At 35.3% G+C, this 6,676-nt stretch overlaps 1 pseudogene; it reads left to right on the forward strand.

Annotated features, from left to right (window-relative positions):
* Positions 1 to 1,364: 1,364 nt before the first annotated feature.
* LOC145260925 (5S ribosomal RNA) lies at positions 1,365 to 1,481 on the forward strand (annotated as a pseudogene).
* The last annotated feature ends 5,195 nt before the right edge of the window (positions 1,482 to 6,676 follow it).

Genomic DNA, 6,676 nt, shown 5'->3' on the forward strand with positions numbered 1-6,676 from the left:
TCGAAAATATCGGCGAAAAAAGCGATATCTCCTTATGAAAAAGTACTCAGTTGAAAGTGAAGGAATTAATATTTTCAGTCAATTTTTGGATATTAGTCGTCCGAAAAGCCGAGCCTCGAAACGATATCAATCTTGTAAAAATCCGTTGTCTCTGTCGAAAGTTTTAGGCAGACATAAAAGCATATATAGTGTTGAAAGCGATCACAAGTAGTGTAACGTGTATGAAATATAATATGTATTTATCATAAAGAATACAGGAGGCACTAAAGTGGTATGCGAGGAACGTGTTCGTAGCATGCGGTTAAATATGGTATGAATGTCTCTCTTTAGTCTCTGAAACCAGAGGTATTCATGGGACTGGTTGATTCGACTTTGTGTTGAAATAGGAGTTATTTGTACCTCACACATATATACATACATTTAAACAGACAGGTGAAATTTATATTATAGATAGATTAGCAGGGCTACCCGATATTGCCTGAGGCAACTTCTACCCTCTTTCCCCGTTTAACTTCACCTCTTTCTTCTTCATCCAGACTATTTCTCTCTCTGGATATGCACACACACACACACACACACAAAATACACACAACCTGAGTCGCCATAAGGGGTATAATTATATGAAAGAAAAATTAAAAATCGAATCTACTTCCTTTCAGCTAGTGGCAGTAAAACAGGTTACATAGTCTTGGTAGCACAAAATGATATCAACGGTCATTACACCACCAAATCATGAATCGTTTTAAAAAGTTTAGATATTATACATACAGAGTTATGCCAATTAAAAAAAATATCAACATTGTGGGTGCCTGTTGCATATGTTTTAGGTTTTTGGTGGACATACAAACAGATATTTGCCCTTTATATATTAGCCTAACGGGAGTATCCGGCGGTGCCCGGATGTGGGGAGATAGCATAGTAAGGCCTCCGAGCGCAAAAAAAAAATTAACCAACCGCCTAAAAAATTTAAATAGCAGCCAGTACCCCTGCGAGAGCAAAAAAAAAAAATAGCTGCAGTAGGCTAGGCTCAAATCTGTAACACTAAGAGGAACAGCAGATGACAAAAAAGCAAACGGTTTAGTCGTCGTGCCCACGGCAAATTACGATTTCACAAGTGTTCAAAATAAGCTTAGTCATTGCAAAGCGTATGATGACTTTGCAAAAATGTCGATACAAAAACTGACCCCTCCTTGGAAAAAACGGCTTAGTTGACAAGTACAGATTTCATTTTTTTTTTTGGGGGGGGGGGCCAATTATTGGATATTTGTCGTGCGAGAGAGCAACTTTTCTAACAGAACCAATGTTGTCAGTGTTCGTTGTGTGTGTCGGTTTTTTGACAGACATACAAACACACACACATTTTGCCTTACGGCATAATCACGTTGACACACCGGTTCTCGCCAGATCACCGAAGTTAAGCAACGTTGAGCCTGGCTAGTACCAGATGGGTGACCATTTGGGAATTCTAGGCGCTGTATGTGCTCTCCGCCAATCTCAGCATTGTTTCCAGTCATCCTGTACCCTAACTTGCCACTGGTGTGCCACAATGTTGACTCGGGAGAGGCGTGGTTGGAGATTGCGCAACTCTTGCCATACAAATTTCACACGCAGGCACGGTTACAGTGGGTATCCATAGTCTGTCAAGACTGGAGGAAGCCACGATATATATATATATATATATATATATATATATATATATATATATATATATATATATGTGTGTGTGTGTGTGTGTGTGTGTGTGTGTGTGTATAACCCTTGTTCATTTATATAGTTATTTATTTTTCCGTGCTTTACTTATAATTCTATCGTCTAAGACAAAAATCCGCATATATATATATATATATATATATATATATATATATATATATATATACTTATGTAAGTGATAAAAATAGAGAGTCAAACAGACAGACGAAGAGAAATATAAAGTAGATATAAATAAACTTATTAAATATTTGTTAGTATGAAGCGTTTTCATGTGCAATTTGAAAACGATTGTTACACAAATTAGCCGTAGGAACTACACTTCATAATATTATATTATTGTTATCGTTTCTCATATATGAATCAATTGAATGGATCAAGCAGGATTTTTAACAAAATTGTAACGTTATAGTACCTGATCTTGTGCATTCCGGACCTAAAAGTTTCATATCTCCGTCAAAGATATTGACGGTGTGCAACTCTAAGAAAGCAGCCCCTGTAACAGACGTGCGTCATAAATAGAAATGTATCATGAAATTCCTAAGAAAAAGGCATTAAGAATGCTGGTGACGATGTAGAAAAAAATTCTAGAGCACAAAAAAGTTCGCCCATTTTAATAGTACCATTTCCGTCTACGCACCTCTTCACCATTTCCAGTTAAAATAGGAAGTTTTACCTTTGGAAACGACCATAGCATGACAAAGTTCGCTCCGTGCGCCCACGCACAGCCATCGTTAATCTCTGACAAAAGTGCATTGATATAGTGGTGACTATGTAGAAAAATAAATTTTCGAACACAAAAAGACCCTCGTTTTAATGGTACCAATCGCCTCATCGTAGCTCTCCAACTTTTGGAGTAAAAAAATAAGGAGGCCTTACGTTCAGAACCACTCTCGTGTATACATATACACACATGCACGTACACATGTAAATACATACACATATATCACACACATATATATATATATATTTTGTATAAGTATAATTCTTACTAAAGTAAATTGAATATTTTTCTTGTTTTTATTTTTCATGTGTGTATATATATATATATATATATATATATATATATATATATATATATATATATATATAAAAGTATAACTATGTATATTATAAATAAAAATGAAGGCTGAAAATGTAATTATGTCTACAAAAAGATAGATCTGAATCTGGTCGCTTAACAAATCGGCATCTGATATCTTGCCAAATTCATAATTGAAGCGATGCGTATCGACTTTTTTCTCCCAATTTGTTTCAACAAAATAGATACATAAATACACACACACATACATGCGTGTGTATTTATGTATGTATACGTGTGTGTGTGTGTGTGGATGTGTGTGTGTGTGAGTGTGTGTGTGTGTGTGTGTGTGTGTTCCTTTCTGTGTACCTGGACACGTCACCAAAACGTATATGTTTCATAGTGGGTTTCCTGTTCATATCGTAATTGAGATTATTGTTCAACATCAAACTGTATGTATACGAGGGGCGTGCAATAAGTAATGCCCCTGGCCCACTTCCATTTGTCTGATCTTGCTGAAATTTTGCATGTGCAATGATTTATATCTCTACGGGTTTTTGCGGCAATTTACAGCTCTGAACTAATTGTGGTTTCTGTTTTACAGGTGTTTGAACTGAGTCAGGTGTGAAATGGAGCCTGTTGAATGTTGAGCAGTGATCCGGTTTTTGTATTTGAAAGGACGCACACTACAGGAGACTTTTGATGAAAATCCGGCTCACATCGCATAAACTTCCACAACCGTGCAATCAACAATTTCAACCCAAACATCTTCTCAACAATGTGTATATATGTTACCTTCATCTTGTCTCTATCTTGTGGAATTCTAGTAATTAAATCAATCGAATTTTCTAGCAAAATATAATAGATATAAGACATGCGTGGCAGTTGCATGTTTATGCCTATAAGTTGCTCATCAGGCTAACTGTAATTGATTACTGAATGAATTACTTTTTATAGGAAGGATTGTCGAAGGTTAATCTTCGCAATTTTATGTCGTAATTCCCATGAGTTTATATTATATATATATATATATGTGTATATATATATATATATTAATATATGCATATATTTATATGGATGTGTGTGTGTGCGTGTGTGTGTTAATATTTGACTGTGTTTTTTTGTCGTTTTGCAGTCGATGAGATAATTGTACTAGAATTGATTAAGCCTTGCGTATAAAAATACATTTTATTGTATTATATATCTTCTATTATTATTATTATTATTATTATTATTATTTTTTATATATTTCATTTTTATACGCACGCTTTAATCAATATATATATATATATATATATATAGAGAGAGAGAGAGAGAGAGAGAGAGAGAGAGAGAGATAAATATATAGATATAAATAAATATATATATGCATCCGCACACACACATTTATGTATATACATACATACATATATGTGTGTGTTTGTGTGTGTGTGATATACATACATATATATATATTTATGTATAGATGTGTGTATATATGTGTGCGTGTATATATAAATATTTGTATGTAATCTAGGAAACGATCTACTATGTATGAAATATAAAAATACTGAAGATTATTTTTTCAAGGAAGCCCAAATTACATTATATCATAGACGAGAAACGAAATGAATAAGGAACGGTTTACTTGTGTAAAAGATATAAAGAGAAAACTCTGAACCGAAGAATAAAGTGTGAAATGTAGAAAAGATTAGAAGGAAAAGATTTCATATATTTCGCTTTCTGTTTTTTTTTTATAGGATCGATATGTTGCGTGATACAGTAGACGTTATAGAAAGAAAGAAAGAAAGAAAGAAAGTAAAGGCTGTAAAAGCACGAAAGAAAGCCTGCAAGTCGGAAGGATATATAAAAGCACAGACAAAAAATAAAGAGAGATAAAAAAAAAGAAAAGAGTGGAAATAGATTAACACAAACCAAATAAAATAAAAAAGAAAGAAAGTAAAGAAAGAACGAAAAATGGAGAAGAAAAAAATCATGAAAAATGTCATTTTTTAATCGGGTTACTCTTCTCATCTAAAGTATACTTGGCCGTTTGGTCAAGATCAAAGTGTAGTATCTGTTCTTCGTATGCACCCTTCTTGGCCTTTTCGTCAAGATCAAAGTGTAGTATCTGTTCCGGCAGATGCTGCACTTAAGATAATTTGTACCAGTCAATGGAGGGGAAACCCTCTATACTGGGACAATTATTATTTTTGGTAACCAGAGTGCCCCCTTTTTGCCTACTTTTAGGGGAGCTGGTTTTTACCTCACATTAAGAACGGCCTTGTGCCTAATTTGCTCAGTGGGGGAGCAAATAAATACCATCTGTTCCGGCAGATACTGCAAGCTATGACTAGCAAAGACCAGATGTGGGGGCAACCCCACATGCCTGACCTTTAACCAGCTCCCATTTCCCACCTCTCGGGAGCTGGTCCCCTTTTCCCTTCCCCCTCCCTTCACTCCTCACATTAAAAATTGGCCTTGTGCCTAATTTGCTCGGTGGGGGAGCAAATAAATACCATCTGTTCTTCGTATGCTGCACTTCCATTTCTTGTTCTCTTTCGGTTGAGGATCAGTCCTTCTCGACTGAGACATTTTTTTTTGTACCTTTTCTCCACGTTAAAAAACGACCCTGGTGTCTAACTCTGTTCCGTGTGGAGGCATAGTAAATAGGTACTCTTCTCATCTTAAGTCATTTTCAGAACGTTTCGTTATATGTTACGGACTTTTTTTAGGTGCATCTTGTCGAACCCAAGAATCGTTCTCTCGAACTGGGAAAATCTATGCGGATTTTCTGACGGACTCTATGTGGATAGCACCCTCTCGTTCCGTCAGTCATGACTACGTACAAATTTTAAGTAATTCGTAATTGCATTCTTATTATTCATTCATTACTAAATTTGACTTACTACTTTCCCTGTTACGCAGCCTAACGGATGATAAAACACTATGTGAAATTTAGTTCTGATTAACACCTTTTCTGGAGATTGAAGGTTCGATCCTCAACGAGGGCGATGCTAAGAATACAACTGAGAATTATTTCAAACTTCATGGCTCAAGCAGTGTATCGAAATAGCGTTAAAAATTCCCATAACGCGAGGGTCGTCATTTTCCGGGCATGCAGACATGAACTGAGGCCTAATAGAGTCCGGTATAGGACAGTAATTATAGGTTCCTTTCGTTTGGATTTGAAACCGTGGGTATGGATGTTGTTCTGTAATCTATATTATCTACAAAAGTGAAAATGTGTGTGGAGAACAATTCTCAACCTATATAAACGAATTTTTTATGTACCAACTGGAAATTTGGTATATAGGGTATTCAGACATATGGAAAATATTCTAGAGCTGAGTTAAAATTGAAAAATTGGTACTTGGAGGTCATAGGTTTTTCATCTGGTTGTCAATCGTTTTACAACTGCCTATTCATGAATCGTTTACATTATGTTAAGAGCAAGTAGGTTTGGAAATTCTTTTAAAATATCATGTCAAGCTGGCCTAATGGGTATCATAATTGACTCTCTGTTTTTAGGCTTTGGTTTTGATCTCAGCTCGAGTTGTTTTTTTGTGTGTGTGTGTGTGTGTGTGTGTGTGTGTGTGTGTGTGTGTGTGTGTGTGTGTGTGTGTGTGTGTATTTACAAGATAAACATCAGACTCGCTTTTTTTAAAAACATTTAGGCATTTAACATTACGTTTAATGCCGGGCAACGCCGGGTTAATTTTCTAGTACATATATTCATACATATTATGTTCTTAGCAGATTTCGCATTTCGTAACTGACTGGAATTTTTTACTCCGCAACGAGGGAAATGAGGATGAAAGAAACAGTGAATTAAAGCCTGCTGCTAAATGGTTTACGGAATTTATTGGACAGGAATAAATAAACAAAATAAGAAGTTTTAAAGTAATTAGCTTGAACACATTCGTTTAGTAGTAATTTACTGTATTTTTGAGATGACGTGTTTTCATT

Source organism: Euprymna scolopes, chromosome 36 (assembly GCF_053919585.1).
Source record: "Euprymna scolopes isolate OS-2025 chromosome 36, ASM5391958v1, whole genome shotgun sequence".
Lineage (NCBI taxonomy): Eukaryota > Metazoa > Mollusca > Cephalopoda > Sepiida > Sepiolidae > Euprymna > Euprymna scolopes.